Here is a 12,666-nt window from a genome sequence, read left to right as displayed (position 1 = left end):
GGGGGCAAACACTTTTTCACACAGGGCCATGTAGCTTTGGATTTTTTTCTTCCTCATTAATAAAACCCTTCATTTAAAAACTGCATTTTGTGTTTACTTGTGTTATCTTTGACTAATGTTTAAATTTGTTTGATGATCTGAAACATTTAAGTGTGGAAAACATGCAAAAAAGTAAGAAATCAGGAAGGGGGCAAACACTTTTTCACACCACTGTATCTCCAATCATCCAGTGAACTTAGCAGTTTCTCTAATAATCAAAAAGCCCCCACAGTCTCATTAAAGTTTTTCCTATCCAAAACGTCCCCCAAAAATCCTAGTAATATACAAAGTCCAAATAATACAAATGAATATTGGACTAATTTTTAGAACCACAATGTCAAAAACATGAAGGACAAACTCTACAAAAAGACAGTAAAACTAATGATTCAATTTGTTTTGAGTGTTAAGATCACTCCACCTGTGTCCAGTGTTTGCATTACTTCAAGATGCTCTATAATAACCACCAGTTTGAGGATGAATGTCAACAATCTGTTGCACTCATGCATCATGTACCACAGTGGGTAAATTGTGAATTGTGAATGTTCATGTGTGACTATTTATTATGACAGATTTTAGGTAATGTAGTTATTATACAGTCAAACTTGCAGAACATTTACATCTTGAAAATGTCAATCATTTGAGGGCACGTTTGAACCCCTCTCTTTAGAATTTGCTTTGGTGTTTTGGTGCATAAAAAAAGATATGTAAATGTAATAGAGAAATTAATATCGCTATTAAAAGACATTATTTAATACAATGCAACTGTTTAAAATTAAATATTTAAAGAGTAATGTGCACAAAACATATTCTTGGGGACGAGCTGCTATGCAGGTCATGGAATTATAAAATCCTTGTCTGATTATAATTAAAAAACAAACAAGACCACAGCATGAACTGAAACTTGTAAATCTGAACACCTGGAGGTGACATGAACAAGGAGGAGATATATTTGCAGACTGCATTCCTTCAAGATAGTTTGAGGAGGAATGTCAACAATCTGTTGCACTCATGTTTCATGCACCACGGTGGGTAACGTATGAATATTAACAATATTATATTAATGTCTGGCTATTAATTATAGCAGATTTTAGGTAAAATAGTTACAGTCAAACTTGTGGAAAATTTACATCTTGAAAATCTCAGTCATTTGAGGGCATGCTTGGACCCTCTTTTCAGAATTTGCTTTGGTGTTTTGGTGCACAGAAAAGACACATATATGTAATAGAGAAAATAATATAGCTATTAAATATTATTGCTTGATACAATGCAGCTGAAAATAAATACCTAAACAGGAATGGGCACACAATATATTCTAGGGATGTGCAGCTACTACTGTGTTTAATTATGATTAAAATAATAGTAATAATAATAGATAACAAACAAGACCACAGCATGAACTGAACACCTGGAGTTGACATGAATGGGGAGATTTATTTGCAGATTGCATTATCTGAATAAACAAATGACATTGAGCTAGCCTACCCAACAAACCACAAAAGATAACGAATGGTATGAAAATAAAGCCACCACCATATCACTGGAGATCTGAAGCTACGCTAGCTTTGCTAACGCTGCACTCACTGCTAACGAATATAGGGATAATGTTTTACTGATAAAACACTCTACTACCACACAGTACCGTTTTAACAAGCTCTAATATTAAGCTAAAGAGATGCTCACATCAGCAATATGAGCGATTAGCAATATGCTAGCTCGGTATATGACCCCTCCATACATAGCCCTATACGTTGTGTTGTCTTCACGTATCTCAGAGGGGCTGCTAGTGAAAGCTAACCAGGGGGAGGTGGTCGGACACGTTCCTGGGGAAGGCCGAAGGAGCGAAGAACTAACGCTAGCTTGCTAGCTACCATGACCTATGGAGCAGCTTCTGCACAATAACCAACCGTTTTTCCATCTTCACGTACTCACCAGCTTCAGGAGCGTTTGCGTTATTCCTCAAAGCGGAGCCACAATGACTGGGCGGGCGGAGACGAAATGGTTCCGCAGACATCTGTTCAAGCTGAGGCCAGAAAACTCTCAAGGGAAACGCGGCTCTGCTCGGCTCCGTGGTGAACAAATGTGATGCTGTGCCAGGAGGACGAGCGCCGAGCTGAGAGCTGCAGCTGCGGCAGGCGCGGAGCGGAAAGACACGGTGGGCTTACAGCGCATGCGCATTAACCCAAGCCCTCCAGGCGACAGTGCGACCTGGCTGCGCCGCGGAATGGCGCTGTGGCCACATTGGAAACTGCAAGCCATGTGAGGCGCTCTGTCCCTGATAAACATATACCAATGGAATATAAATGGATGTAAACAATTCAGATTTTTACATTAGGCCTACACGTTCAGCCATGTTTTATTTTGCATCATCATTTTTGACAGTAGTCCAACATAAAAATCGTCATCTTATTTTTTCCAGAGAGCACCAGGTTCTATGAAGGTCCACTGCAACCACCTGCTTACTGTAAATAGACCCGGGCTCTTGATGGTGAGACATAGACTACTGTATTTACTCTTCCTTACAAATATGCACTGCCTAACAAAATCAGAGAGTTGTTCTTTAAAATTAGAATAGGGTTGAATTGAATAGAAAGAACTTTATTCATCCCGGAAGTGAAATTCAACTGTCCAGTAGCTCATAAAAGACAAAAACAACAACCACACAACACCCCTCATCAACAACAACACAGTGGTATTAAAATAGAAATAAAATAAAATAAGTTAAAATAAGCATATAAATAGAAATTAAAAATCAAATTAAAATTAAATTAAAATTGTCAGGACTTAAGTTCCTGAAGGAACGGGATGGGACCCACAGAGCAGATCAGTTAAATGTGCTTTTATTTACAAAAGGTGCATGCTCAAAATGTGCGGGGAAGTGACTAGAACAAAGACGACGATAGGCAAGGAGTCCGGGGGAGGAAAGACAACACGACGGGGCTGGCGAGGCGAAGCGAGGCTGGGGGTAGGGCGCTGAGGTTGAAACAACGAACCTGCAAAGAGTGGAACGTGAAGCCGGGTTTTATACAGCAGTTGAGATGAGAGGTAATCAGGCTGATGAATTGCAGGTGCGTAGAAGAGTGAGCACGGGAGACTGGTGGCCCCGCCCAGCCCAGGGATGACAGACAGGGAGAACAAGACAACCAAACACACACAAACACAGGGGAAGGAGAAAACACAGGGAAAAAAAACAAACAAAAAACAAACAAACAAAGGCTTGGGTGTATCCTGACAAAGATGATCCTAATGGTCCTCCTGGGTGCGCTCCAGGGTGGTCTGAGTGTCCTTCCAAATCTGACGACGATGGTCCATATATTCCTGAACAGAGGGGACTGCAACCTCCCTTTCACATGAAGGGAACAAGGGGGGTTGATAACCCAGGGTGACTTCAAATGGGGTTCTCCTGGTTGAAGCATTTGGAAGGCTGTTGTGGGCGTACTCAATACACGGGAGGAAGGTGCTCCAGGACTCTGGTTCCTTTTCTGCCATGTAGCAAAGAGAAGATTCCAGCACTTGATTGGCTCTTTCAGACTGTCCATTTGACTGGGGTTGATAACCAGAAGACAAACTAGTAGTAGCTCCAATAGCTTTGCAAAAAGCTTTCCAAACTTGAGGAATGAATTGTGGACCCCGATCTGAAACTATGTCATGAGGAATGCCATGGAATCTGAAAACATGTTCAACTAGTAGTTCTGCTATGGTGAAAGCGGAGGGAAGCTTAGCTAGAGCAATGAAATGTGCTGCTTTAGAAAACCTATCGACTATGGTGAGTATGACTGAATTACTGTGTGATGCATGCAAACCTGTTACAAAGTCCAAAGCGATGTGTGACCAAGGTCACAGGTGAACCGGGAGACGTGCGGGCACTGCAACATTGAGTTATTTGTGTGAACACGTTACTGTCCACTGCAACATTGAGTTATTTGTGTGAACACGTTACTGTCCAAGGCCACCACAGGAATGGGTTCAGCTAGTGTGCTCAGCTTGCACCCCAGCTCTTTCGCTACTTCAATGTTCAGAAGATTATCCTCAGCCCCAGAGTCAATGAGAGCCAGCAAAGGAAGCACAGTCTGTCTAAAAGTCACTGAGGCAGCAACCAGGAGACGAGATGGTTCATAGTTTGGAGTCAGGGGTTGGGAAGGTTGGGAAGGTTGGGAATGGCTCATCACTACCCCCAAACCTACTGACAAGCACTCTCTTTTGGCCGAACAGGACAGGTGGCAACCAGATGACCAGACGTTCGGCAGTACAGAGACTCACCCGCCTTTAACGGGCAACGACGTTCCTCTGGAGACAACTTGGCACGACCCAGTAGCATTGGCTCCTCATTTGTCGACCCAGGATCAGGGTGAGGAGCAGCAGAACCATGAGGCGCCGTGTCCGTATTCCAACTCCTGGCTCCAGTAGCCCGGGCTGAATTAACTGCTGCGGATGACGTCTTTAGATTTTGCAAGTTTGGCACACCATGCGTGCTGGCGCAGCTACTCCTCTTTCCCACCTCCTTCCCTCCTACCTGCACAAGTCAGAAAGGGGAAGGAGAGAGGGCGTGGAGTGGGTTTTACACAGCCGATTCACATCACACCAATCAAATGAGCCTCTCTCCTCGCCCTTAAATGCGCCGCGCGAAGGCGTAATGAGAGTTTACTCAATTTGCCATGGCAGAAGAGAGCAGCAGCGTCAGACGGCCAAACTTCTCCCAGGAGGAAACTGATGTTTTGGTCTGGGAGGTCCAAGCTCGCAGTGTCCGAATATACGGAACTGCGAGCAGACCTCAACGGGCTGATGATGCAAAGGTAGCCTGGGAGGAGGTCACCACAATTGTAAATCAATGTGGCCCGGATACACTGAGAACCGTTGCCCAGTGCAAAAAACGGTTCAATGATGTTAGAAGAAGGGCCAAACAGTGCCAGTCCCCTTTGATCTGACATCAGATGTGACGGGAAAGTCGATATAGAGATACATTTATGTGCTGATTGCAGATAGTTGCATTGAATAGTGGTTTTTGTGGGTATTTATTGCATTGTTAATGTGCCTGACATTCTGGAAACCTGCCTGTAAGGTTTTGGTGATGTGTGTGCACTGTCCGCCGGTCAGCCAAACTTCCACTACACCGGCTGCGTTCCACCTGCGCTGACAGTAGACCTGGTTTCAGCTGGCGAGCTTTTAGCGCACCTTCGGCGAAGCCTTTTGGCACGAAACTGTCACTGCCCCAAGCTAGATCTGTCGACACCTCCCCCTGCTGCACGGCCACACCCATCTCAGCGCACCTCGGTCTGCCAAACTACCAAACTGAGCGCGCCTCAGGTTGCGCTGCTCGAAACTAACTCTGTGTGGGGTTCGCCACCCTGCGCCGCGCTGGGAAACTAGAGGCCTAAGAGTCCAAAATTCAACAGCATAATCCCCCACAGATCTGCTCCCGTCTCAGCCGAAGTAACCATTCTAAAGCATTACATAGTTAGGATGATCGAAGACAGTCTTTAAATTTTCTTCAAAGAAAGAAAAATGTTATGTACAAAAGTCCGTCTGTGAACGTACCGCTTCTGCCCAAGCCAGAGCTCTGCCCCTCAGCAATCGCAAAACATAACAAATCTTAGAAACAAGTTTACACTGCAGTAAAAATCCTCAACATTTATTCAGATCCCCATCAAACGGTTCTGGGTCACTTACATGAATGCTAAATTAGACAAGTGTTTAGACATTTCAATAATAGAAGCTGACATAGCTTGGTTGCTCTCAAAAAGTGCATGTGAAACTTGATTTAATTGTCCAATTTGTGCTCCCTGATTAGCCAGTGCCTAGTGAACTGAATCTGCGGGGTCCATGATTACGGCCAGTTTGTTCTGTCAGGACTTAAATACCTAAAGGAACGAGACGGGACCCACAGTGCAGATCATTGACTAAAACAAAGACGAAGATGGGGATCCAGGGCAGGTGAAGGAGTCCAGGTGAGCGAAGACATCATGACTGGGCTGGGCGAGGCAAGGCTGGGGGCAGGGAGGTGCGAAGAGTGGAATGTGAAGCTGGGTTTTATACTGCATGAAGTGGAGATCAGAGGTAATTGGGCTGATGCATTGCAGGTGCGTAGGAGAGTGAGAACAGGAGACTGGTGGCCCCGCCCAGCCCTGGGGATGACAGACAGGGAGAACAAGACAACCAAACACAAACACAAGGGGAGGGGAGGGGAAAAAAAAAAAAATCCTGACAACGCTCCATTCTGCAATGCAGTGAGATGAGCCGACTGCTGCAGCTGCCCTGTCACTCCAGGAGGCTGTGGAGAGGGTGTCGGCTCTTGTCCATTATAGCTTTCAGTGCTATCCAGTGACTTCTATTATTCATAGATACATTCCTGATATGACTGACAAATGCACCTTCTGTAACAATATGATGAAACATTAGAACACTTATTCTTTCAATATGTACATGTGACTATCCTCTGGACTGATTTTCAGTTGGATCTCCAAAGCACATCAACTGGTACTGGCATGCCCATCCCTCTGTAAGCCTGCTGAATTGTCTCCAAGACCCAATGAGACAGCCTATAGCCTTCAACACTGGCTGGCCCTGGCACTGGGCCTTAAAAGCAGACAAAGAGTTGGTCTGTCTTTCTAAACGCTGCAGTGTGACAGACATAGACCTTCAGGGGTCCAACAGGACAGAGATTGAGTCTTTTTGACCCTCACTACCCTCCATGGAGGGGTTGTAGGGTCGGAACTCCACCGGCTGACTCATCCAGCAGGAAAGCAGGAATCACTTAATGCTGACTGACTCCAGAGGCTCAAAAGGTTCCTGCTGCAGGGCAGCCAACACCTGACCCACAGTGGAATGGCCGGCCTCCTGGTGCGAGGTGTAAGCCTCTGTGCACCCTTCAGGAACTGAGAGATGAGGCTGCAGTCACCATCTGCAAGCCTATAATCCCCTGTACGAGCAGCCTTGATAGCTGCCACCATGCCTCTAAGGGTTGATGGTGATTTTCCTACCTCAAGCAGCCCCTTCTTCTCTTCTCTTCTCTTCTCTTCTCTTCTCTTCTCTTCTCTCTCTCATCTCTTTTCTTTTTCTTATTCTCTTCTCTTTCCCTTGTTCTGTTGAGGCTGCTGCCAGCCCTGACCTCGCTTCAAGGCGCCTGGCACCTCCTCTGCAGAGCGACAGGGTTCCTGGCCCTGCTGAATCATCATGGATGCATCAGGCCCACATGAGGCAGATGGCTCAGCAGACATGCCCTATCCTCTGGCCGCAGCATGAACTGTGAAAGCCAGAGATGGCGCCTGGCCACCCAAAAACTTGCCATAGCCCTGCCAGCTGCTTCACCCTGATCTCTCATGAGCTTTGGAAGAAGTGAAGAGACACGTTGTAGTTCGGCTATTAGACGTGTACTGCACTCCTCGTCCAGCTGGCCAACCAGATGGCGCTGGTACAGGGACCGAATGGCACCCCTGTTTGCCAGCTGTATCTGGACTGCCATGGCTCCTTGCATTTTTCCCAACAAGACATTTATACCTTGCAGTTTCTACTTGGGCAATTCACCTTGCCCAGGAGGGACTTTGGCGGAGCCACCAAGGCAGCCCAAACCTGATCCATGGGGGGCAATGGCCCACAGCCTATCCTCCCCCGATTTTCAACTGCAGCCATACGACAACAGAGCCCTGACCAGCGTGCAACTGCCATGGGTGTTGTAAACCAGCTCCTGACCACCTCCTTGAAATCAGAAAGGAGAGGCAAAAGGAACCATGTGGGTCACCCCCGTTTCATCATCGAAATGGGAAGGGCTGGGACCCTGATCAGCTGGCAGGTCAAGCCCCAGAGCTGAAGCAGCCCAGCCAACAATTCCTTAAGGAGAGGTGACTGCTGGTCATACTCCTTTACAGGCACCTGCTGCCCCTCTGAGGCCAACTCATCATTCTCTAAGGGCCCAAGGCCAAGAATGTCTATCTCCTCCTCTGACCCAGGGCAGGAGGGGCTCCTATCCAACCCAGCAGAGGGCCCAGGAGCAGGGAAATTCCTATGTAACACAGTCCGCTCACCCCCTACTAAAACTGTAATAATGGAGGCAATGGAGCACCCTGATGGGCCCCCGTCCCCCACTACCAGACCCGCCAACCTAGAACGCTTAGCTGGCTGCAGGCCCTGAGAAGGGGCTGGTGGACGTCTGCCAATGAATGGCAACAGGCAGAAGCAGTTCATGCATGAAGCTGGATTATCACGAGCAGCACTGCATGCTCTATTCATGACACATAGTAGTCATGTTTCTTTTTCTTTTTAACATTGCAACCCACACAAGAAGGGCCATGCCGGCTTGCCATCGTCTCTCTTTATTTTTCTTTTATTTTTCTTTTTTCTTTTTTTTGGAGTGACGTCACTGTGTTTTCTTTGACACCAAACAGCGGGACACTTCTACTAGAAGTGAGATTCAGTGTTTTAATGAGGAAATGGGAAGCCCTTTGCAGGTGCGAACTGGAAAACCAGCTACACCAGCTACAACTGTGGAGGTAAGCCGATCGCCACCCCCAACTCTATCGGGTTTGAGCAGGCAACTAAAGCCCAGAGGAACGTTGCAAACTGCCCCCCCCCGACTCTATTGAGTTTGAGCAAGCAACTAAACCCCTAAGGAATATTGCGAACTGCCCCACGACTCTGCTGGATTTGAGCGACCTCCTACAGGGGGGCAGCATACTGCCCCCCAACTGAGTCAGACTCAAGCGAACTGCTATGCCTCCACCGTGAGTAAAAAGACAGCTGCAATACATGGATATGGCAGCCCTCTCAACTGTTTTACTCCTTATTGTCAAGAAAAGGAAACTGCGTTTAGCTATCCTTGAGAACTACCCGTGAGGGCCAGCTCTCCAACCTAAACGAATCTAAGTGGACAAAATGCTAAACTCCTCTCTCTTTTCTTTCTGCTCTCACATCGACTGGAAATCAATGAATCAGTGGGTGCATGCACAAGGTGGGGCTTTTATAGTTGGGTGCATGTCGGCCACGTAAAGTGGTGTCTCTTAAAGATTATTAATTTTCCACATCGATGACCCCAGATGGGGATAATTCCCATAGTCTTCTATGTATCTTGATATGATAGAGAACTGCCAATTTCACTTCAGAAAAGAAATCCCATTTTACATGGTTGCTTTCAGTAAACACTCAATGCACTTTCACATAAAAAGTATAGTGTGAAAATATCTTGATTTTAAAGCAAACATTTAATAAAATGCAACATTCTACAACTGTAACCCTTACTGGTTAAGCCACAGTGCTCTTATTGCCAAGAAGAGAAAATCAGCATGCCTTCCTTGCACGTTCTGGGAGCAGTGATTTTTTTTATCTCTACCCTGCCATCCTATTCATCTCAGACCAATAAAAATGCTTGTTTCATGTAAAGCACATGAGTAGAAGCAATGCAATAACATGTTTGGCTAATATTTACAGAGCTCAAGATGTAAAACCTCATTTGTCTCATTTTACCTGATGTCTCAAATGACCTGATTTTACCCTAGTTAGTAATTAATTGATTAAATTAGCTTTTACCTAGGGCCACTCTCAAGATGGGAGCCCCAGTTCAGGTTAGGCTCCTATAATTTCAGAGTACAATATGCTTTAGTGGTGCACACCGTAACAATACAAATTTACAGTGCATTAAATTACCACAGACCAACTGTCACTAGGCAATCCTGGAGTCACTCCTCCTCCACTCCTTAGCTGGTCTTCTAAGATAAAAATGGATATGCTGCAGCCAAGCAGAGGAGGAGTTTGGGTATCTTGAAGTATCCATGACTGAGGATAAGGCACTGTCATTCAGTAGCGGGTTCAGTTCTGCAGTTATTGTATAATTTCCTGCGGTGGTGAGGTGAGACCAGAGCTAGACTCCAGTGTTAATCTTTATGTAGAGGAACCAGGTGAAGTTGTTGACATATACACAACTATGATTAATTACATAATGCCAGCATGTCAGGCATAACTATAATGTTCATTGAGATAGAAGAAACAACATAACAATGTACAGAGACTGTGTAACTCCTCTCTCCAGGAACGGAGAGGAGATGTGGCCGAATGAAATAAACCTGTTCCTGAAACCCCTTGACTAAAAGCCCTCTTCTGGCTGATTAGAGAGCAATGAAGTAGTTGGGATATGCTGCATGTTTCATAATTGCTAATAGCCTGTAGCATGACCTTCACAAATCAGCTTTGAAAGGCAGCGCAGTCGGACACAGACAGGTAGAATATATGCAGAAAGATTCTGCATTAAAGACTTAAGCCCAGCGTAGGTCCACATATTAACAGAGGAAATTTTTTAGTATGTCCACGACCATGGAAAGGAGGAACTACTGCAGTTTCTATATATAGTGCTGCGGTCTCAAGGCTTGTGTTTGACCAGTCAGCAGTCTTCAGTGCTGCCAACTACAGTAGAACTACACCAAACTCAAAGCCTTACTGGGGACAGTAACTACAGCCCAGCACTTAACTGGACCTGCTGTCCTGAGATTTGAATTTGATGTGGGCTTTGAGTTGGTGGAGTAATCAGTAACAATCATGTGGTTCAATTTCTTCCCAGAAAGCACAAATTCACTGAATGGCCAGGCAATTCCCAAAGTCAAATTGTCATGGTATTATAATAACATTGGTCTGCTTCTCTAACCTGAGGTATGGTCAGTCCAGTCACATCCAGTAACCACGCTGTCTCCAGCTACTGTTGCTCCTCAGCATGGGGAACAGTTGATTTCTAACATTACAAAAGTGTTACAAGTCAAACTGTGTCCCATTCTGTTGATAGAGCACCTACTGCTTCACATGGCCTCACTGCCTTCCTCAACCTCTCGAATTAATCAACTCAGATGAAGAAATACTTCTGCAATTTCTGCCTGCTCTGTCTCTGAAATATGGATCTAGTATGCCACATAACTTGTTTTGCTTGATCTGGTGAAGGCTGAGCCACATTCCCAAGACTCACAGCACCTCACCCAGGCTGAACGGGTTTATGAATTTTATTTTGGATATGGAGATGGCAGTCATATTGTCTACTTTCCCAGGCTACTCCCACATTGTATGTAGCATCTTTAGGGCTCGTTTGATTTGGCTGGTATTGAGACATTTAAAGTTTAGGACCATATTTTCAGAGTTAGACACTTAAACACACATAATGGTGTGTCACACAAGGCAATCCTCAACCAATAAAATCTCTCCTCATAAAGGCACATCTTGCAAAGAAGCTGACAGTCACTCAGTAGCTGTTCAGTAAGTGGACTGACAGTTTTCCTCCTGCTTGGGGAGATCACAGGGCTGCTCTCAGGTTTTTGTTTCTTGATGTAGTCCAGTGCATTTGTGGCAGGCACTAATGGATTAGCACTGAAGACATCTGGTTGGCCTTTGATCTTGTGATTTCCCTTAATTTACTCAAATCAACAAATACATCTGGCCTCAGGCAATGTAAGGTACACTAACAACAGTAAATGTATTTATAAAATTCAGTAGCATGATAGAGATACTGACTCTCAACATCCTTTCATGCCAAGTTTATAAGCAAAAGTACATGATAGGGTGACTGCAGCAAACTATTTCATATTACTATGGTTATGCAACACCTGTGAGGGGTTCTCCAGAAAGAAGTCTCAGCCAGTTAACCAGACCCTTTACATGAAAATTCAATACCAAATTAGATTTTTTGGTCTGGGAACAGGGCTCACAGAAATGGCCATGGCCCAGGATTACTGTATGTTACTATGACAACTAATGGCCTGGAACTAACCTGCTATGGCACACAGCTCTGTGGGGCTGAGCCGGTGCCTCAGTCTGGATCATCCATCCAGACTGAGACAGTGCATTCTACACCTGCAGTCCTTCAACTCATTATGCTATGGCCATAAATCAGAATATATAACTAAAATGAGCACAGCTAGATATGGTTAGGACATCCTACTTACATAAAGCTCAGTTTTAATCTTTGCAAGGTACTTTAAATTTACATCCAATAAGATACATTTTATTCATTTTCATAGAATCATGCATACAATCTCAGAACATGGCTGTGGTCGTTTCCACCACTGACTCTACTTTCAAATACAGTAAATTAGATAGATGTAAGAAAAAATGCCACTACATTTAATACAATAAAGAAAATTGAGGCAGAAAACCAATTTGAGGGATAGACAACCAGTTTAAAGTTTGTCTAATCTACATGTCTTTAAATTGCAGGAGGAAATCAGACGAAACCCACAAAGACAAAGGAAGAATACGCAAATTCTACACAAAAGGGCTGCAGGTGTCCGCTTCACTGCTGATGTATGGTGACTATTTTGTCACCTACCAAGTAGTATACTCTAATTTATTTGTTTATTTTATATCAAAAGTAAAGAAAAAAAAAGCTATATTGGCAATTAAAGCTCCTCCTTAAATGTTGTTTGCAGTTGCACCATATTCCATCCTGCTGATGTAGGCTACAGCATTACACAAAGAATTTGCTATTACCACTGTTTTGTTTGTACAATACAGTTTCCTCATTCCTCATGTTGAGTACATAAATTTGGTGCTCTGTGTGTCACAAATGCTGACAAACTACTGCACAACTGTCTACCTTGCAAAAAAGTGTATTGCAACATTTGGTAACTTGGCTGATGAAGGTCTAGTTACCAAAAGTTGTGATACATT

General features: G+C 44.6%; 1 protein-coding gene across 1 annotated transcript in view; it reads right to left on the bottom strand.

The window, feature by feature from the left end:
• Positions 1–2,191, bottom strand: part of im:7147486 (uncharacterized) — a 9,158-nt gene extending 6,967 nt beyond the window's left edge. Inside the window, exon 1 of the mRNA XM_050046897.1 lies at positions 1,969–2,191. The gene's annotated coding sequence lies outside the window, so the exon portion shown is untranslated. The remainder of the gene's footprint in view (positions 1–1,968) is intronic.
• Between the last annotated feature and the right edge of the window lie 10,475 nt (positions 2,192–12,666).

Source organism: Epinephelus moara, chromosome 6, assembly GCF_006386435.1.
Source record: "Epinephelus moara isolate mb chromosome 6, YSFRI_EMoa_1.0, whole genome shotgun sequence".
NCBI lineage: Eukaryota > Metazoa > Chordata > Actinopteri > Perciformes > Serranidae > Epinephelus > Epinephelus moara.
The sequence above is the reverse complement of the archived record's forward strand: the minus strand, read 5'-3'. Positions and strand labels throughout refer to the sequence as shown.